This window comes from Bufo gargarizans, chromosome 5 (genome assembly GCF_014858855.1).
Source record: "Bufo gargarizans isolate SCDJY-AF-19 chromosome 5, ASM1485885v1, whole genome shotgun sequence".
Classification (NCBI taxonomy): domain Eukaryota; kingdom Metazoa; phylum Chordata; class Amphibia; order Anura; family Bufonidae; genus Bufo; species Bufo gargarizans.
In genome coordinates this window covers 95,387,900-95,410,383 of record NC_058084.1, presented here as the reverse complement: position 1 = coordinate 95,410,383, position 22,484 = coordinate 95,387,900, and the positions used below count along the sequence as shown (strand labels likewise).

Genomic DNA, 22,484 nt, shown 5'->3' with positions numbered 1-22,484 from the left:
GCCAAATTATCACCATTCTCCATATGGATGACTACTAGCCCTGCACCATGTTAGACCCACGACACCGGGGCCTTTTTTACACCCGCTGAGAGGGAGGACAAACTGAACTACTATAGAGACATCCTATGTAGTCAGTTGGCCGCTGCCTATCTGTGCCATTGTCCATACTCTGCGCTCATGTTCCAATGCCATGGCTGCTGGGTGGCGGGTGGCGGGTGGCAGGAGCAGTACAAGCTCCATCAGCAGCAGCTTGAGTCTAGAGTCGCTGATGAGCAGCTTTTTTTCGCCCGCCTAGTAAAGAAACTACTCACCAGCAGCTAGACATAGAGCAGAACCTGAACCAGCAGGTGGTGGCATACTTGGAGTGCACCCTGCCACCCGTCATCAAAGATATGCTGGACTACTGGGCAGCCAAACTGGAGATGTGGCCACAACTGGCCAAGTTTGCCCTGGAAAAGCTGTTCTTCCTGGCCAGTAGTGTGGCATCAGAGAGGGGGGTTTAGTGTGGCGAACTCACCTTTTAACCCAAAATGTGGAGAGACTGACCTTTGTCAAGATGAATCAGGCATGGATCAGCCAGGATTTCCACCCACCAATGCCTGATGCATCGGATTAGATCATCCATGCTGCCTCACCCACACCTTGACAAAAGAGACCGGTTTCTTCTGGCTACCTGCCTCAGCTACTATTCTGATGCTGCCACCCACCAGATGCCACACATCTGAGGCCAAGTGCTCCTTCTTACACCCACCATCGTCAAAGAGTACTGGGACACTCTGTGACCTCCTCATGCTGCTGCTGCTACCTCAACACTATATCACTGGGTCACTCTGTGGCCTCCAAATGCTGCTGCTACTTCAACACTATGTCACTTGGTCACTTTGTGGCCTCCTCATGCTGCTGCTGCTGCCACCTCTACACTATGTCATTGTGCCACTATGTGGCCTCCCCATGCTGCTGCTGCTGCTGCTACCTCATCACTATGTCACCTTGCCACTCTGTGGCCTCCTCATGCTGCTGCTGCTGCCACCTCACCACTATGTCATTGGGCCACTCTGTTCCACTCTGTTCTCCCCCCCTCCCCACTCCATGACTGGGCCACTATTTTGCCCTTTTGGCATGGATGACATCACCGTTTATTTGACCAAAAGCAGGAGCTGGTACAAAACACAGAAGACATGCAAATATTTCATTCACGTGTCATCTCTGTTTTGGATCCACTCCTGTTTTTTTTTAGGTTTTTTTTGTATTAGCAATACTGATGGATTACTGACCAAATGCTAACCGAGTGAAGACAGGATCTGTTTTTTGGGGGTTATTGTTCCAACGGATCAGAAGAAGGGCAAAATATTCAGCGACGTCAACACAAACTTACTGCTGACACCCTCTCCACTCTGTCAGGGGCTCTACTATGCATCTAAGCATTTAATTGAACAGGTTCTGTAGACATCTGTGTGGAATCAGCTGACGACTGTATAAAAGGAGTTCTTTTCTTCTTGACGCTTACGTCAACCTGTAAGGCTGAGTTCATACTTGAGTTATTTGGTCAGTTTTGGCCCCGTAACTGCCCAAAAAAGTGAAGTGTGCAGTGATTCTAAGAGTGAGGCCTGTCATCTGCGTGTCATACTGACTCGCAGTATTGTTTCACTAACACAGCAGACTCCCTATACATGTTACCGTAAGGCACAGTGTTTTACACCACTATAAAGCCTCTCTGTAGCCAGGAAATAGCTGTTTTTTAACACGATTTACGGTGAATAAGTTCAGATCAAATTGTTTCGGAAAATTCATCGAACCCACCAAATCGAATATTTGAAAAATTGGCTCATCTCTAAACAGGACATCAGCAGCATGGGACTGGTTGGACTGTCGAAGACAGCTGCACTGTTTCTTTGTTTTTTGTTTTTTTTCACACGGCCATTGTTTACCATCAATGGGGTTGTTGGCTTCTAGGCCATTTAACTCCTTTAAGGCTATGGACACCTTTGTGGGCAATTTAAATTTTTACTATTGTACTAATTTTGAGCTAAACAATTTTTTTTTTTTTAATTGGTCTTTAGTAAAAAAAAAATTAACCCCTTTCTCTGTACAGCTTTGAGTATCTCTAGTAGCAGATTCTGAATTTTCACTCTGTTCTGTCAGGCAACTCAACTGACGGCTCCTTATTTCTGACCTCCTAAGCACTAATTATAGCTCAATTCTTATCTTACTGCAAAGAATGTGGCTTAAATAAGTGTTTATGACCTTTAGAGATAAGGTTTATTAAATTACCTGCACAATGTTAAAGTAAAAGTATTATTCACAGCTCGAAATATAACCCTTTGTGACAGAACGGCCCAACATTTTTAATAGCGACCAATTAAAAATGTAATTTTTAGCACATAATGAGTGAAATGCAACCATTAAAAAAAGGTCTCCAACTGTGTACATAGAGGATCATTTACTATACTGAAATACGCCTAAATTAGGTAGATAGTGGCGCAACGGTAAGCTATCTTTGCCCTGCTCACGCCAGGTCTAAAATTGTGGGTGTGGTGTGGGTGGGGAAGGGAATGAGCTGGCAGGCCCAGCTCATTCACCATTTTCTATGCCTGTTTTAAGCGTAGAAAATGGTCTAAATGTAAGACAGCTAGGAAGCATTTTGTTTTTTCCAGTTCCATACATTTTAGAATTTCCAAGCTTCTATTGTATGCAATATTAGATGTTGCCATTACAAAGTTCAACTTGTCCCACAAAAACCAAGCTCTCATATGGCTACGTGAAAAAGACTCTACAGTGTGAATTGGAAGGGAAGGGAACTTGTTGCCAAGAAAATATAGTGCAATCTGTAGGCAACATGTTATGAAGCAGAAGTACAGTTGCTGAGCAGACTGATATATAGTTTCATGAAAAAATATTCTGTAAGACTTGATTTGACAGTCACCCATGTATGCTTAGTCATGCAAAGTTGCTGTCAGTCACTGGTAGAACAGCTTAGGGTACTTTCACATTAGCGTTTTTATTTCCCCGCATTGAATTCCATCACAGGAGCTCAATACCGGAAAAAAATTATCAGTTTTATCCTAATGCATTCTGAATGGAGAGCATTCCGTTAAGTATGCATCAGGATGCATCAGTTCAGTCCCTCTTACGTTTTTTGGCTGGAGAAAATACAGCAGCATGCTGCAGTTTTCTCTCCGGCCAAAAATCCTGAACTCTTGCCGGAATGCCGGATCCGGCATTATTTTCCATTGAAATGCATTAATGCTGGATCCGGCCCCAAGTACTCTGGAAAAAAGGATCTGTATTTGCGGTCTGCGCATGCGCAGACCTTTAAAAATGTGAAAAAGATCAATTCCAGATCTGTTTTTCAGGATGACAACCAGAAAGACGGATCTGGTATTGCAATGCATTTGTCAGACGTATACGCATCTAGCAGTGTTAAGTTGTAATGCACTTTTTTTTGCCTGTTACAAAGACTACTGCATTGTGGGTAGTACACTGCATTGTGGGAGTGCAAAGCATCCTGAGAAAGAGAAGTATCCATGACACAGTACAGATCTGCCCTATGCATGTCTCCTTCTCAAACTCCACCATCCTAGTAAATGCATATCTGGAGAGAGATCTACCTTTCTTTCAGGGACATCTTGTTATGCAGAGCTGTTCAGTTAGTTATAATTGTTACTCAGGGAGTTGTTACTACTGTTAGCTAGCCATTCAATCCTATGTATAAGCAGCCATTTTGCCATCTACTTTCACTCATGACTGTTAATGTTATAGTACATGCTATGCTATGCCTAATACTTATATGTGTTATTTGTATTCTTATAGTTTTACCAATCAAATGTACAATCTCTTACTCACGCACACTGCTCAGAGAGTACAACCTGTTGACCAATAAACAAGTTAGACTACAAAGAACAGTTCTATTATTTGGAAGACAGGAATGGTTTAGGCTGAATGTCAGACTGCACACTGTGTGAACGTTTATGAAGACAGAACAGCTAGGAATGTCCAAATGACTCCTAAGCATAGGAAGATCATGGATTTCAATGAATAAATTACATGTTTTACTAAATCTTTTTTATATTATGCTATTGATCTGCTCAGTTCATCCTGCTCTATAACATGCTGCCTGAAGTTCATACAGTTTTTTTTTTTTAGCACATTATGGGTATACTATTTTATTACTTTTTTTTTAAAGTTATTTATTAGCATACTCCTGTATGCTAATACATTCTGCTCTGTATCTCTATGACACAAGCCTCTGCTAAGACAACATTAGTGTGCCCTAACAGCAGGATAACTGGACAGACAGTTGGGGTTCTTTCTAGGTCTTCAGCTCCCCCAGTCTCCAATCAAGTCACTGGAAAATCCGGTGACTTGATCATAGGACTAATCCCCTTTAATCACGTTGTGATCATGGAGTGCAGCAATCAAAGGTTTAACAGCTGGGATCAGAGCTTCCTCTGATGCCAGCTGTGAAGCAGTAGACTGCGCTAAGAACCAGATCTTTTAGTAACAGCTGGTTCTTAGTACAGGAGAACTCCAGGAGTGGGCAACCCTTTTCAACTACAGCAATGTCAAGGGATGTCACTGCAGATTGAGGACCTAGATCACCATGGTTGCTGATGCTTAGAGGTAAAATTGCTAACTATATATCTTAAATTTACAGGTGGGTTGCAGTTAGAGGCCGTGAAGAGAAGTTTCTCAGGGTGCGAGGGTACAAGTTAGGGTGCATTCACATCATCGTTGTCACGGCTGAGGATGGGGAAAACCCTCAGCCGTGCGGTACCAGGTGATGGTAAGGTTGCTACTTGGCCAGAACCACAGAGTTAGGGAGCAGGTCACCTCCTAGCGCTTCTCTAATCTGACCCTGACTCCTAGCTGCATGAGCCGCCCTTAAAGGTAGGAGGGCCCATGCTCAGGAACCTCGGATCCCTACTGACCCTCCGTCGTTCCCTGAGCTAGGAGCTGGGTAGACAGCCCGTTCCTCCTGGACACGGAGAAACAGGAGTCTAAAGTGGCCAAGCTACAAGGGGAAACAGAAACAACTTATGGCAGTGACAGGCAAATGCAACCAACACAACACTCACCTGCCACAGACAACAATGCCTGGAACCCATGTGCAAGTGCTGCTGTTCAGAACACAAACGAACACAGCACACACCAAACATCACACAGGAACCCAGGACCATAAGCTGCAATAATAAGGAAACCCCACACACACCTTCATAACACCGTGTAACATAAATTTATGACCAGAAGGGTGGCCCCCACTGGCAGTTGTTAAATAACCAGAAGGATGTCTCCAGCAAGCATGGCTGAAGCACCCTCACTGACTACTGGCTTACACTGAGGCTTTATAGGGCCAAGAAGCCACACCCAACAGTCAGACACACCCAGTGCTCACACAGAAAGAAGGGAGTTAACCCTTCCAACACCAGGCAGGGTAGTGAAGCCACACAAAGGGAAAAGCACACAAACACACTCACCTGTTACCGCCGGCAACGGCATGCGTGGCAACCGTGTCCTGAAGAACAGCCAGCAGGCCGAGACACTGCCACCACAAGCACACAACACCAGACGTTGTTGCGGACAACCGCAAGTGAAGGGAGGTGTCTAAGTGCATACAAACATGACCTCGTACACAACAAACAGACAAAGGAAGTGCACACAAACACACGTTGCCAAGGGCAGCCACACGCATGCCTGTTGTCCGCGGCAACGGCACCTAAGGCAAAACTCTAAGTGCCCCCAGCTGCGGTTGACACAACACCAAACCGCGGCAACTGCATGCGGCTCCCAAGGAGTCACAACCATGACCAAGGGTCGTGACAATCGTTTAGCTTTCCGTTCTTCTGATCAGAAGAAGAGAGAGAGAGAGAAAAAAAAACAGGATTCAGTAAAAAAAAAAGGATCCTGTTGCATCAGTTATCATCCGTTTGAGTCATTTCTGTCTGAGATCCGTTTTTTTAGACGGGAAAAAGAGCCCTGCATGCAGTACTTTTGTTTCCATCTAAAAAAACAGATCTCAGATGGAAATCACCCAAACAGATGACAACTGATGCAACAGGATCCTTTTTTTTTTTTACTGTATCCTATTAAAAAAATGGATCCGATGCAATCCTATGTGTAACTGATGCAACAGGATCCGTTTTTTTACAGGATCCTGTTTTTTTTCTCGCTCTCTCTCTTCTTCTGACGATTTAGAAGAACTGAAAGCTAAACGGTGATGTGAATGCACCCTTATACTGTTATATCAGGGTCCCTGAGCCTTTAGCTACACCTCTGCATTGAAAGGCTTCTTCAACAGCAACTTGTCCACAATTAAGTTTCCATTGCAGCTGTTGGTATTACTCCAATTTTTTGAACATTATATTTAGGCCTTATGCACACGACCGTTGTTGTGGTACGCATCCAAGCTGCATTTTTTGCGGCTCGGGTGCGGACCCATTCCCTTTAATGGGGCCGGAAAAGATGCGGACAGCACTCAGTGTGCTGTCCGCATCCGTTGCTCTGTTCCGTGGCCCCACAAAAAAAATATAGCATGTCCTATTCTTGTCCATTTTGCGAACAAGAATAGGCATTTCTACAATAGGCCACCCGTTCCGTTCCCCAAATTGCGGAAGGCACGCGGACGGCTTCCGTTTTTTGCAGATTCGCGGTTTGCGGACCACAAAAAACGGCAGGGTTGTGTGCATGAGGCCTTAGATGAATGACTTTTCTATTTAGCAGGAAAAATATGTGGCTGATGCTTATTTCCCTTCACCCAACAAAGCTGGCTCTGTGCAAACCTTTACTTACTTGCTTACCTAAATTTCATAAAAGTAAAAGAAAAAAATCAGCTCTTCTTGCTGCTTTTCAAATATTTTTTATCATCTTTTTGTGCTTTTAAAATTAAGTTTTATTTAATTTCTCCAAAGCATCTGAAACAGAGCAATTACAAGTATTTCTGCATCTGTGAGACCTAAATGATAAAATTATCATGTAATTTATCCAGCACACTGAAAGCCACAAAACAAAATGCCAGAATTGCAGTTTTTTGCTTATCCACCATCAAAAAAAGGGGATAAAAGTGTTCAAAGCATCATATATACCCCAAAATTGTACCAATAAATGCTACCAGTCGTCCCACAAAAATCAAGCTATGACATAGCTCAGTAGAAATAAATAAAAAAAAGTTACGGGTCTTGGCATGCAGCAATGCAAAACCATTTTTTGTTGTTTTTATAGTGGAAAAGTAGTAAAACTTAAATAAAAAAATGATGGATCATGTGATGGACCATGTCACAGTGACCGGAGTGACGTCACCACAGGTCCTGTTCCTGCACAAAGCAAAGAAAGAAGACAGAAGAGAAGCTGGGTTGTGTGATCAAGTGGATTAAGGTGAGTTAAAAAAAAAAAAAATTTAACCCCTCCAGCGCTATTTTACTATGCATTCTGTATTCAGAATACTATTATTTTCCCTTATAACCATGTTATAAGGGAAAATAATACAATCTACAGAACACCGATCCCAAGCCCGAACTTCTGTGAAGAAGTTCGGGTTTGAGTACCAAACATGCCGATTTTTCTCACGCTAGTGCAAAACGCATTACAATGTTTTGGACTTGCGCAGAAAAATCGCGCATGTTCCTGCAACGCACCCGCACCTTTTCCCGCAACGCCCGTCTGAAAGAGGCCTTAGGGTACTTTCACACTAACATTATTCTTTTCCGGTATTGAAATCTGGTAAAAGGTCTCAATACCGGAAAAATAAAAACATCAGTTTTGTCCTAATGCATTCTGAATGGAAAGCAATCTGTTCAGTATGCATCAGGTTGTCTTGTCCCTTGTATGGTATTTGAACGGAAAAAATACTGCAGCATGCTGCGTTTTTTTCCCGGCCAAAATCCCAGAACAGTACCGCACTTACCGGATCCAGCATTAATTTCCATAGAGATGTATTAATGCCGGATCCGGTACCAAGTGCTACGGAAATTGCTGCATCGCCGGATCCGCTTTTTCGGTCCACGCATGCTTGGGGGCTTTTGACCTTCGAAAAAATGTAATACCGGATATTACCGGATGATACCTGATGAGACGGATCCGGCATTTCACCAGATCCGTCTAATGGATCCGGAAAAAAAGGCTATCCATTTGTACACGGCTTGCTGGATCAGCCTGCCGGATTCTAACAACGCTAGTGTGAAAGTACCCTTAATGAGTTAATCAATTAGTTATATGTATGCCAATATGATGCATTCATAACTAAAACTTGTCCCTCACAAAAAAAGCCCATACAAGTTCATATGGCCACATTGACGAAAAAATTAAAACGTTATACCTCTTGGAATGCAATGATAAAAAAAAAGTACTTTGTCACTAAAGTACTAAACAGACTGGTCATTAAGGGGTTACATTTAAATAAAAATCTATCCTCAGTAGAGTTGAGCGGACACCTGGATGTTCGCGTTCGGCAGGTGCGGCCGAACTTGAAAAAAAGTTTGGGTTCGGGACCGAACTTGACCCGAACTTGAAGTTAATGGGGACCCGAACTTTTGTCCACTAAAATGGCTCTAAAATAGCCCTGGAAAGAGCTAGAGGGCTGCAAAGGGCAGCAAAATGTGCTTAAGAGCATGGCAAATGCTCTGCAAACAAATGTGGATAGGGAAATTAATTTAAAAAACATAAAAGACCTTCAAAAAATAAAAATTAGGAATGATGTAGGAGGAAGAGGTTGAGGAGGCGGTGAATGGGTGGATGTGGCGGTGTAGGCTCACGTGGCGGTCTAGGTGGAAGCGGCGGCGAAGGAGGAATAGGTAGCCAACACAGATGTGTATTATTTGGCATTTTTACATAGGGGTATCCCCCAAAATATTGGGACATATAAAAAAATAAAGGAATAAGTGCACTTGAGTACAAGGATCGATGGTTGAGGCTGTTAGAACTGCCTATTCTGCACAAGGTACAGACAAGTCCTGAGGGATCCAAGCCTAGTTCATTTTAATGAACGTGAGCTTGTCCACGTTGGCTGTGGACAGGCGTCTGCGTCTGTCTGTAATAACGCGTCCTGCCGTGCTAAATACACGTTCAGAGAGTACACTGGCTGCAGGGCAGGCCAGCACCTCCAAGGCATACAGGGCAAGCTCTGGCCATGTGGACAATTTGGAGACCAGAAGTTGAATGGGGCAGAACCATCAGTCAGTACGTGTAGGCGTGTGCACAGGTACTGTTCCGCCATGTTGTTCAAATGCTGCCTCCTGCTAACACGCTCTATATCAGCAGTTGGGGCCGGTTGTTGCAGCAAAGTGAGAAAGTTTTTCCACATGTCGGCCATGCTAACCCTGCCTTCTGAGGTGCTGGCGCTGACACAGCTGCGTTGGCGACCTCTTCCTCCTCCCCTGCCTTCGCCGTGTGCTTCCACTTGTTTGGTGCTCACTGGCAGCAACCACTCGTCGGTCTGTTGTTCTATACTCCGCCACAACTCCTGCGCGGTGTGGGGCCCAAACACATCAGTTTCAGAACGGCCTGCTGACGTTTACCCCTGGCTGTGCTGAAGTTGGTGGTAAAAGGTCTGTTGCTGACCGGATGAGGAGGTGGTAGAAGAGGAGGAAGCCGAGTAGGAAGAGGAGGCAACAGGAGGCAAAGAATGATGCCCTGCGATCCTTGGCGGCAGAAGGACGTGCACCAAACAGCTCTCTGCCTGGGGCCCATCCGCCACTACATTTACCCAGTGTGCAGTTAGGGAGATATAGCGTCCCTGGCCGTGCTTACTGGTCCACGTATCTGTGGTTAGGTGGACCTTGCCAAAGATGGCGTTGCGCAGTGCACACTTGATTTTATCCGATACTTGGTTGTGCAGGGAGGGCACGGCACTCCTGGAGAAGTAGTGGCAGCTGGGAACGACGTACTGTGGGACAGCAAGCGACATGAGCTGTTTGAGGCTGTCCGTCTCCACCAGCCTGAATGACAGCATTTCAAAGGCTGGTAGTTTAGAAATGTTGGCATTCAGGGCCAGGGATCGAGGGTGGCTAGGTGGGAATTTACGCTTTCTCTCAAAGGTTTGTGAGATGGAGAGCTGAACGCTTCCATGTGACATGGTGGAGATGCTTGGTGACGGAGGTGGTGTTGTTGGTGGCACATCCTCTGTTTGCTGGGCGGCAGGTGCCAACGTTCCTCCAGAGGCGGAGGAAGAGGCCAAGGCAGCAGCAGAAGAGGGAGCAGGAGGGGCCTGAGCCCTTTCTTGGTTTTGAAGGTGCTTACTCCACTGCAGCCCGTGTCTCGCATGTAGATGCCTGGTCATTCAGGTTGTGCCAAGGTTCAGAACGTTAATGCCTCGCTTCAGGCTCTGATGGCACAGTGTGCAAACCACTCGGGTCTTGTCCTCAGCACATTGTATGAAGAAGTGCCATGCCAGGGAACTCCTTGAAGCTGCCTTTGGTGTGCTCGGTCCCTGGTGACGGTGGCCAGTAGCAGGCGAACTGTTTTGGCGACTGCTGCTCTGCTTTTGCACCCTGCTCCCTCTTTTGCTACGCTGTTGCCTCGGTCTCACCACTGCCTCTTCCTCCGAACTCTGAAAGTCAGTGGCACGACCTTCATTCCATGTGGCGTATAGGACCTCATCGTCCCCTGCATCGTCTTCCACCCAGTCTTCCTCCCTGACCTCCTTTTCTGTCTGCACACTGCAGAAAGACACAGCAGTTGGCACCTATGTTACGTCATCATCAGATACATGCTGAGGTGGTATTCCCATGTCCTCATCAGGAAACATAAGTGGTTGTGCGTCAGTGCATTCTATGTCTTCCACCGCTGGGGAAGGGCTAGGTGGATGCCCTTGGGAAACCCTGCCAGCAGAGTCTTCAAACAGCATAAGAGACTGCTGCATGACTTGAGGCTCAGACAGGTTCCCCGATATGCACAGGGGTGATGTGACAGACTGATGGGCATGGGTTTCAGGTGCCACCTGTGCGCTTTCTCCAGAAGACTGGGTGGGAGATAATGTGAACGTGCTGGATCCAGTGTGGGCCACCAAATTGACTAGCGCCTGTGCAGTAAACCGGATTGGGACTAATGCACACTGGTGCAATAACATGCACTGACTGGGTCAGGTGTAGATGTAGTTAATAGTTTTTGTTTGTGACGCCAATTGCAATGTGCACAGACTATAGTCTCAGGGCCCTTTAAGGTGTTGCAACTCACGTACCAGGTGAGGAATGCCAGAGGGGGATAATGTCTCTGTGTAGTAGGTATAGTAGTGTCAACGGTGTCTCCTACCTTGGTACGGCTGGACTCTTGGATCCTGGCTCACTTGCAATAAAATGAGTGTTGCTAGTCGGAGTAATTTAGGAATAAATGAGATCCAGACTTGTAATATAATCCAATTTGTATTTACTGGATGCATCATAAATCCATACGAGTTACAGCACTAGTCATTTAGGTCCCAGCAGGTATTGGCAATATGTGGCAGGGATCAATATCTCTTCTGCTTCTTATCATATGCCCAGAGAATATGGCAGGTATCTGTCTTCTGCTCTGTCTATCTTCTGCTTGGTGTGGGCCTGACTAGCTGAGGAGGAACTTGGCTTCTCCTGGACTCTGGATATGTACTCACAGCTATGCTCACAGGGAATGGCTCTTCCTGGAGGACTGGAGATGGCTGCTTGCTGGTCAACCAGCTGAGGCTGATGGCTCAGGCTGGGAATGTTCTCTGGTCTCAACCGAGACAGGGTCCTGATTTTAGATCCCTATAACTGGGAGCTCCAACTAACACAACCTTCCCCTAGCTGGGGCGGCTGGTACACTCACTAACTTCCTTCTCCTCCTCATGAGACAGGACATGGGGCCGGCCCACCTGCTCACAGAGGGGGGGACTAAACTGGAACGAACTATTCCAGTCTAGCAATACTAAACTGGCTAAGGTCCTGCTACATACTGCTGCCACCTGCTGGTGCAAATGGAAATTAAAGCATAATACAGGAAACAGGCCTAGAAAATGCATATAGTGACAATAGACTATATACTGACAATACACATACACTTAACATGTGGTAGCTGGGAAAAAGAGTTTGGTAACATAACTCACGTCCTCATGAAGACAGTCCGTATAAAGAGGGGAGAGAACAAGAGCTGTTAAGTAAGGCACACTTAAGTAAGTTACTACATTTTTGTTAAGTACAATGGTTAAGTGCAATCATCATAAACAGTACATAAATTCACATTGCGGCACCTAGGAGAATACACACAATGGGCATGTTATCTTGAACGTTGCGTAACAGATAACTGGTACAATAAGTGCAATAGTGTTAAATAGCATGAAAATCACAAAGAGGTAGCATTTGAGTCTTTTCTTTGGGTGCAAGCTTTTATGTTGCAATAAAACATTTTTATTAAATAGTGCAATTTATTAATGCAAGGATAGGCTCAACAATAACTTGAGTCCTTTTTCCTGGAAGTGCTTAAAGTTGTAGAATCCTCTGGAAACTGATAAAAGTCCATTGTAATCCCCAAAGACAAAAGTTAATTGTAATCCAAAGGTATAAAATGTCATAAGAGCAAAAGGCTATCAAGTAACCTGAGAAATGGGATAAAACACTGAACTTGGACATGAGGGGGTTAAGTACTTATGGGGGGAGTATTAACAGAGCATGACCATCAGGGTGAGGACTAACTAGGCAACCTGAAACAGAAAACGTTAAAAACACACAAGGCCAACAGGTCCTCACCCTCCACTGCCCTCTAGTGGTGGCGGTTGAGGATGGCTGTGCTGACAGCCTGGAGAATGCTGCAGTAACTTGCTGTAATCCGGGATCCCTAGCCGGTACAGAGGGGCTCAGAACCTCTGGCTGAAGGGGCTCAGGCAGGGATGCAGCAGAATGTACGGCTGCTTCCAAGGCAGAATGTACGGCTGCACTTTGGGATTAAAGGTTAGGACCGAGTTATTAATCTGACCTACCCTCAGGGTTGGTGATGCGGCCAGGTCAGGGATGAGAGGTGCAGGCTCTGGCTGGGTTTGCTCTCTAAAACGTAGCCTGCCATCAGGAGTCTCTTGTAAGCATCTGGTCTTGCCCGCAGAGCCTGGGTCCTCCTGCCAGGTCTCTGGGGTGACGGCAGGGGTGAGTGGCTTGTCCAATAGGGTCATGCCAGCAGCAAAGGGGCCCTGTACTGAGCTCATGGGGGTGTACTCCACCTGATCCCCCACATACAGGTTATGGTGGGCCTGCAGCAGGTAGTGCCGTTTTACTGAGCGTCTGCCCGCGTAAACCTCCGATCCGGAGTGATTGTCCTGAAGGAAACCGACCCCTCTCTCTACAGAGAACCGTAGGACGGTTCCGGTCCGCCTAGTCAGTCTGGGGTCTTCTGGCTGGGGGTTATCCACCACCTGCTTCACCCATTCCTCGATGGCGGATTTATACTCCCAGGCCGTCTGGGCAAAGGCAGTTATCTCCCGGGGCACTTCGGGGTTTAGACATCCCGGCTTGATGGGAGTAGAACTCGGCGGCGGAGTGGAAACACCAGCCGGCCCCGCCCCACCAGTAGGTGACTTCAGTGGAGCAGGCCTAGGCCTGGTGGCAGTTTCAGGGGCCGCAGGACACGGTGCAGGGGCAGATGCGGACCGGGCCGGGGCCTCAGGGAGCGCGGTAGCTCCTACCTGTTGTCGCGGCCGGGCGGACGGTTCCGGTGCCTCCTGGTTGTCATCATGAGGTGCCATCTCCGTTCGCGTGCAGGCTGGTCAGTGGCTTGCACAGCGACGTCAGCGGAGTCCTCCGCGGGAGCAGGTTTGACGTCAGCGCCCATCTTCACTGGAGTCTCGCCTTTCGCACTGGCAATTGACGGAGCGGAGGGATCCACAGCCTCCGGGGACTTGACCAGGGTCTTGTCTTCTTCCGCGGGGACTGGGATAGTGACAGCGGCCTTCTCTGGAATGTCAGGAGCGCTGGTCAAGGTAAGTGGTGCGGACTCCTTGGCCGCGGAGGGATCCACTGCCTCTGGGCTGGTAGCAAAGATAGAAGGACCACTTTTCTTCAGAAGCTGGGAGACTTGGATCTCCGGAGGGTATTCCTCATATACCGGCTCTCCACCGATTGTCATTTGGCTCCACTTGGGCTGAGGGAGCGCCATATTTACTGCCTCCTTGACCAAGCAGAATGCCAGAGATAAGGGTGGAGCCCAGAGGGAGGAGTCAGCACTCCCTTGGCTCGCAATACAAAGTTCACTGTGGGCAGTCTTTAGTTTTCCCGCTTCTAGGGGGGCGTATTCGACATCATCGCGCTCCTGAGGGGCGTTACTGAAGCTTCCCGCTTCTGGGGGGCGTATTCGATAATTTTGCGCTCTTGAGAAGGCGTTCTGGTCTCTTCCCATCTCTGAGGGGCGGTTACAATAACTTTGCGCTCTTGAAGGGGCGTGCTTGTCTCTTCCCACTTCTGAGGGGCGTATTCTCTATCTTCACGCTCTTGAAAGTCATAGAGATGCTGAGCCATGAGGGAAACATGGCTGATTAACTCTTGCAGTGCTGACGCGCACAATGCAGCGTTTTCAGGTCCAGCAATGAAAGTAATGAAGTCCATTTTCAAAGTTTTTGCACAATCTGCAGCTCTTGCAATACTGTGAAACATGCAATTTGATCAGTTTTAACACACAATTGGATCCGGTTCTGTTGGACAGGTATAGGCACACAATTCAATCCGAATCCTGTTCCAGTGATGCCATTTTATGCAGTGAGCAGGACCGTGGTACGGTGGCCAACTATGCAGTGGGTCAGGATAGATGTATATAAGTCTATAGTTTGTTTGTGATGCCAATTGCAATGTGCACAGGCTATAGTCTCAGGGCCCTTTAAGGTGTTGCAACTCACGTACCAGGTGAGGAATGCCAGAGGGGGATAATGTCTCTGTGTAGTAGGTATAGTAGTGTCAACGGTGTCTCCTACCTTGGTACAGCTGGACTCCTGGATCCTGGCTCACTTGCAATAAAATGAGTGTTAAAATGGGTGGCAATATGTGGGAGGGATTAATATCTCTTCTGCTTCTTATCATATGCCCGGAGAATATGGCAGGTATCTATCTTCTGCTCTGTCTATCTTCTGCTTGGTGTGGGCCTGACTAGCTGAGGAGGAACTTGGCTTCTCCTGGACTCTGGATATGTACTCACAGCTATGCTCACAGGGAATGGCTCTTCCTGGAGGACTGGAGGTGGCTGCTTACTGGTCAACCAGCTGAGGCTGATGGCTCAGGCTGGGAATGTTCTCTGGTCTCAACTGAGACAGGGTCCTGATTTGGGATCCCTATAACTGGGAGCTCCAACACTCACTAACTTCCTTCTCCTCCCCATGAGACAGGACATGGGACCGGCCCACTTCTGCTCACAGAGGGGGGAGGAACTAAACTGGAATGAACTATTCCAGTCTAGCAATACTAAACTGGCTAAGATCCTGCTACATACTGCTGCCACCTGCTGGTGCAAATGGAAATTACAGCATAATACAGGAAACAGGCCTAGAAAATACATATAGTGACAATAGATTATATAGACTGACAATACACATACACTTAACATGTGGTAGCTGGGAAAAAGAGTTTGGTAACATAACTCCGGGATGTTACACCTTAAGGCTCAGGCCTTACCATCCTTAGAACGGCATAAGGCCCGACCAAATATCGCTGTAGATTTTGGCGGCTACTGGGACCTGAGGTAGTAGGTTCAGTAGGATGTGTATCTGTGGCAGAACGGCCACGTCCTCTCCCTGCACCAGAGGCTCCACCAATACCACCACCACGACCATGACCGCGTCCCTTATTAGATGTTTGCCTCATAGTTAGCGTTCACCAAGAAAAGTAAAAAGTGGTTAAGTCTGTTAATAATTAACTGCCAATAAAAACCCTGAAGTAGGGTATTGCACTCAATTTTTTTTTTTAACTCTATATGACAGCGGAATTTGTGGCCAAAATTTCACAGTAACTTATGCACGTCTAATCCCAGATGAGCAGTATATCAGAGGGTTTTTTAACCCCAGTAAGCAAAAAGCCGTATTTGTGGCCTAAATGTGACACTCACTTATGCACCTATAATCCTAGATGTGCACTATATGAAACACATGTTTTTTTTTTTCACCCCAGTATGCCCGAGTATGAGAAAGCCGTATTTGTGGCCTAAATTTCACAGTCACTTATGCATGTCTAATCCCAGATGTGCAGTATATCAGAGGGTTTTTTAACCCCAGTAAGCAAAAAGCTGTATTTCTGCCCTAAATGTGACACTCACTTATGCAAGTCTAATCCTAGATGTGCACTATATGAAACAGATGTTTTTTTTTCACCCCAGTATGCCCCAGTATGAGAAAGCCGTATTTGTGGCCTAAATTTCACAGTCACTTATGCATGTCTAATCCCAGATGTGCAGTATATCAGAGGGTTTTTTAACCCCAGTAAGCAAAAAGCTGTATTTGTGGCCTAAATGTGACACTCACTTATGCACCTATAATCCTAGATGTGCACTATATGAAACACATGTTTTTTTTTTCACCCCAGTATGCCCGAGTATGAGAAAGCCGTATTTGTGGCCCAAATTTCACAGTCACTTATGCATGTCTAATCCCAGATGTGCAGTATATCAGAGGGTTTTTTAACCCCAGTAAGCAAAAAGCTGTATTTCTGCCCAAAATGTGACACTCACTTATGCAAGTCTAATCCTAGATGTGCACTATATGAAACAGATGTTTTTTTTTCACCCCAGTATGCCCCAGTATGAGAAAGCCGTATTTGTGGCCTAAATTTCACAGTCACTTATGCATGTCTAATCCCAGATGTGCAGTATATCAGAGGGTTTTTTCAGCCCAGTAAGCAAAAAGCTGTATTTCTGGCCTAAATGTGACACTCACTTATGCAAGTCTAATCCTAAATGTGCACTATATGAAACGGATGTTTTTTTTCCACCCCAGTAAGTAAAAAGCTGTATTTCTGGCCTAAATGTGACACTCACTTATGCAAGTCTAATCCCAGATGTGCAGTATATCAGAGGGTTTTTATCACCCCAGTAACCAAAAAGCCGTATTTGTGGCCTAAATGTGACACTCACTTATGCATGTCTAATCCCAGATGTGCAGTATATCAGAGGGTTTTTTAACCCCAGTAAGCAAAAAGCTGTATTTGAGGCCTAAATGTGACACTCACTTATGCACCTATAATCCTAGATGTGCACTATATGAAACAGATGTTTTTTATTCACCCCAGTATGCCCCAGTATGAGAAAGCCGTATTTGTGGCCTAAATTTCACAGTCACTTATGCATGTCTAATCCCAGATGTGCAGTATATCAGAGGGTTTTTTCAGCCCAGTAAGCAAAAATCTGTATTTCTGGCCTAAATTTGACACTCACTTATGCACCTATAATCCTAGATGTGCACTATATGAAACAAAAGTTTTTTTAACCCCAGTGTCTCAAAGCAGTATTTCTGGACTTGCAGACATGCAGATATCCTGTGCTGGTGCACTATCATTGCATAAAATGGCTGCCGATTATGTATTGATATTGACTAACTGAAGGAAAAAAAGTTTGTTTTCGGTAGTAGTTGGCTCAGGGCAGGCTTAAAACAATTGTACACTGCACCCACAAAACACATTTGCTGTAGATTGCTGAGTAAAGAAGCAGTTCTTCATAAGATTTCTCCCTGATCTCTCCCTGCAGCCTATCCCTACACTAATCCGAGCAGAGTGACGGGCAGCGCTACGTGACTTAAATAGAGGCTGGGTCACATTCTGCAGTTGGCCAATCACAGCCATGCCAATAGTAGGCATGGCTGTGATGGCCTTTTGGGGCAAGTAGTATGACGCTTGTTGATTGGCTGCTGTGCAGCCTTTCAAAAAGCGCCGAACACTGAACCCGAACCCAAACTTTTACGTAAATGTTCGGGTCCGAGTGCCGAAAAACCTAAAGTTCGGTACGAACCCGATCTTTACAGTTCGGGTTCGCTCAACTCTAATCCTCAGTCATCCATACATGATTGGTGGGAGTCTGACTCCTGGGACCCATACCTCACAGCTGTTGGAAGAGGCCATGGTGCTTGAGCTAGTGGCCTGTGATCAGGTTCATCAATCACATGGGCTTTGTTCAGCTCAGTTGCATTCAGAGATTGAGCTGCAATACCAAGCACAACCGCTACACAATGTACATCATGTCTCTTTGTACGCTATAAAAAGGCTGCAGTGCTCATCTGAGCTCTGCAGCCCCTTCCAATAGCAGATCAGCAGGGGTGCTGGGAGTTGGACTCCCATTGTTCAGATATTAATGACCTATCCTGAGGACAGGATATATTTATTTCCCAGAAGACCCCTTTAGGGTAATTTCTGTATTTCCCAGTTTAAAACTAATAGGTGGCAGCAATTATACATGTTTGACTAGTCAGTCAAAACATCTATAAAACCTTCACTATACTGGAGGGACCAGGAGGGAACACCCGTTTTTCATAAAATAAAATGTAAGGATTTCAGAGCTACACTTTTGTTACCGACACAGTCTGATATTGTGTAAAGTGCAAGGACATATAAATAAAAATTAAATGGTCACTAACTGTTCACACAACTTTGCATAAATCAACAATACATGCGAATATAAGAAAAAAAATCCTTATTCTCCAGTTATCAGCTGTTTTTTTCCTCTACCTACCCCTTTCCTAAACTAACATTCTCTCTGAAGTCTCTGATTATTTATTTCTTGTGATACCAAGACTGGCTGCTTACTGAAGAATCAGATTACATCATCTCATAGACGTCTATGGATAGGGAAGGGCTGAGTGAGCAGCTGAGTGAGCAGACAGAGAGAAAGACAAGCATGACTCAGCAGCTAATAGCGATATATATCACCCAGGTGCTTTATTCACATCACTACAGTTCAGTACTTCTCTATAATTTCATATATGGTGCGGTCTCCAGGTGTTTCCAGCTCAGGGACAATTGACATTTATAGATGAAGCCTGCAGAGGTGAAAACTGCAAAAAAATAAAAAAATTCGGATGTGTATTTACTTACCTTTCCTCTTGGCTAGACATGTCCTTATATGTGTGCCATGAGATGACCAGCTGATTAAAACCACACTAGCGTTCAGGAGGTCTCTCTGTATATGGCATGGCTGAAAGCTCCATGAATGCCGTCTGGCCCAATTAACTATAATGGCCACAACCTGAATTATATACCAAGAATCGGATGGACAAATACAGCCTGCCAGATCTCTTGAGTGAGCATAATTTCACGATATTGTGTCATGAGATGTCTATCATGTGTCTATGTGTGACCACCCAGTGGTTGTGTTGTCAATTGCAGCCTGTGAAGGGTTTGGCTAGCATGATGTGATATTGTGTTAAACGTGTTTCATGAGAAAGAGTCCTAAAACAGATCATGATTAAGCTAGTGTGTGTGAAGTTGATGGTGTCTTATCGACAAGCATGAGCTTGATGCCAATAAATCACGTGTTTCCATATTATCAATGGCCTTATTGTCATTCTACATAGCCTTCCTTTGCCAAGCTACATCATTCCCATCAATGGGTAAACTGCAGTAAGTATTGTTTATGGTAAAGGAAGGTAAAACATTCATTATTTCTATGATTGACGAGTTTCATGGGAATGGAATTACAACTGCAATACCTGCTTTGTGTCCTCTAACGTCATCGCCTTATCTTTATATATCCATTTCTACTATGTTACCAGTTTAAAGCATGTAAATACCCGACAGCTGACATTTGTCATAGTTTTTCATTTGGATACCACATTAACAAATGCCAGATTAATATAAATATATGAATAATATATTATAATGAAATAATACATTGGTAGGTTAAAGAGAATTCACATGACTATCAATTATTATTATTGTCCACCTATTAACTAGGTATTTATAGTTCCTGTTACATACATAAGTGTATACTACGGTAGAGATTAGTTGTGTACCTATGGAAACTAAGAAGTTTAGAAGAAAAAGAACTATGTGGTTAATCGTCACTGATTATTGTCACCATGGTTAGCACGCACAACTGTTCCCAATGACACGAGAGGATACAAGTGCCTCTGACATCAAGATCAAGCACTTGGCTGAGTAGATTGCAGCTCAGTCTCTTTTAATGTGGATGGAGTAAATCATTCTTTACAACAGGTCTTACAGCAAGATCTTTACTGAATGTGTTACAGCATACCGATGTGACACCAATGCACAATTGTCTCCGTCCCTTAGGAAGCGGCTACAGATCAGTTCTACATTACTGGTGGCAGTAATACTAAATGGTCACTTCTCTCTGCTTTTGCTATTCTTTGCTATCTCCTATAGCCAGATCTCACACTTTCTTTCAGCACTTCATCATAGCGTTACTATATAAAATAAAATAAAAAGACATTCTACAGCCAAAACATAAAAACACAGCGAACGTATTAGAAGCCAGTAGAAACTATGCACATCTTATGCATACAGTTAGAAATATATACAGTTAGCACGTATGTCTAGCTGTCCTATAGATATTGGCTCATTACTTCTAGAATACAATATACAGAGGTGTCTAGGGTGCCTGCTGATATGGCAGAGCTGGATGTAGTTGAGCTAAGTGCTACATTTGTTACTTGGCAAAACTCATCTTGATACCAGAACACCATAAACATAAAGATATAGATAGAACACAAAATCTTAAAGAAAACATTTAAATATATATATATATATATATATATATATATATATACCATTTTCTGTACTACTTTTGTACATTTACATAGTGAAGATGGGGAATGATAGATGGAAATTACCTGGCAGCTTTGGAGAAGAGGAATGAGATGCTCTTGCTGGAGATGTGCTTGTCACTCAGTGGCTCCTCTCCTGACACCCTACAGAGAAGAGACTACCTCCCTGCTGAAGTCTATGTTAGGCTTTCATGCTTCCTTTTCACATGTGATCTATGTTACTTTCCTGCTCGGTCTCTCAGCTTCTCCTTTCACTATGCTAACCTCATGGTGACACTTTTCTCTGCTTGTGGTTCACAGCCCCTCCTCTCCACTTTGCTCCCCCCCTCCAGATCTTTGTTTGAAGCAGCACTCTGCTCTAGCACAGCTCTCTGATGATTGGAGGTATCACAAGCTATGACACTATGACATCTGCCTGCCAAGTGCAGAAAAAAAGCCAAAAGGCATGGCATCCACCCAGGAGCAATAGCTCATTTTTGTGTTTCAATTAAAACGTTACATTTTATCACAAGTGTGAATATGAAGCATTATGTTGTATAGCATATCCTCCCCCGCCGTGTGTGCTGCACAATGAATGCTACTATTCATATTGCTGCGCATTACTGAGGTCAAGATTATTCTGAACTGCAGCATAATGGTGGCCCTGAGATTGCTACCTGTTGCTATAGTTGCATAGTGAACTATTGTGAAGAATCAAAGCATAATTTCCCCTATAGTAGACTGTGTATTACTTCGATGTACCACAATTTGAAGGGGGGGGGGGGTGTATAAACAGCAATTAGGTTATTCAGATTCTATACATACTACATGACTTTACCGCATCGTCTGGGGGTTTTACAACAAAGGTTAATCACTGACCTCCTGCAGAGTGAATAAAGCTTTGATGGCACCGACCTCTTCTAATATGGAAAGAGGAAAGTTCCTGTGAGCACCTACTTGTTGGCCACACTTAATGGAAATATTGGAAAAGGACAGGTCTCCCCTTTTGTCCTCCCCACCTAGCTTTGCAACGCACGACAGGTGGCTAGGGTCCTTTTACGATGTGATAAATGTAATTTTTTGTGACGCCAGTTGCATTCCAGCAACGAGGGACTAGGTCCCTCTATGTAGAAGGTGATGGTGGAACCCAGGTGTAGGAATGCCAGAGTTGTATGAGGGTGGCCAAAGATGTCCCTCTAGGTGTGGCTTTGCACTTGTCACGGTGCTCCTACCTGGATAACCGGGAACCCCAAGCATGGTCGTCTGCATCAGTGATGATAGGAGGAATAGTTGAAGGATTTGAAGAATTAAGAGTCCAGATTAGTATTAAAGTCATTGACAGCTTTACTTGGCATAAACTTTCATCAGGGAACAATCTTCCAACTTTATCTTAGTCATCAGCTAATTTTGGCATTAATTCTGGCAGGCAAACACAATCAGCTCTGCTACATTTGTACTCGTTCAGCTCTACTATGATGGCTGGATTAAATAGAAACTTTTTCCTCTCTTCTTTTTGCTGTATGCTGTGACTTAGCTTTCTGTAGTCTGACTCGATCTTTATCTCTATTGGTATCTTTGTCTCTATCCAGGTAACTTCTCCTTCTGGCTTCTGAAGCTTGGTGCTTGGGCCTTTGTGCCCAGTAGAGCTGAAGATGTGCTCTGCTGGCTTGCACACGACCTTCCCCTTGCAGGGGGTACTCTAGTCTGACCTTCACTAACTAGAACTCCTCCCTCTCTAGAGAGGGCTAGAATGGAAAGATAAGTTTCATTCTATGTAAACTAGCTCTGCCATAGGTGCCACCATCTGCTGGAGAACCAGGCACATTACGCT

At 45.0% G+C, this 22,484-nt stretch overlaps 1 protein-coding gene across 2 annotated transcripts in view; it reads right to left on the bottom strand.

The window, feature by feature from the left end:
• OPRK1 (opioid receptor kappa 1) overlaps window positions 1-20,892 on the bottom strand; it is a 149,237-nt gene extending 128,345 nt beyond the window's left edge. For both annotated transcript variants that reach the window (XM_044294199.1, XM_044294200.1), the window contains exon 1: window positions 20,741-20,892. The gene's annotated coding sequence lies outside the window, so the exon portion shown is untranslated. The remainder of the gene's footprint in view (window positions 1-20,740) is intronic.
• Between the last annotated feature and the right edge of the window lie 1,592 nt (window positions 20,893-22,484).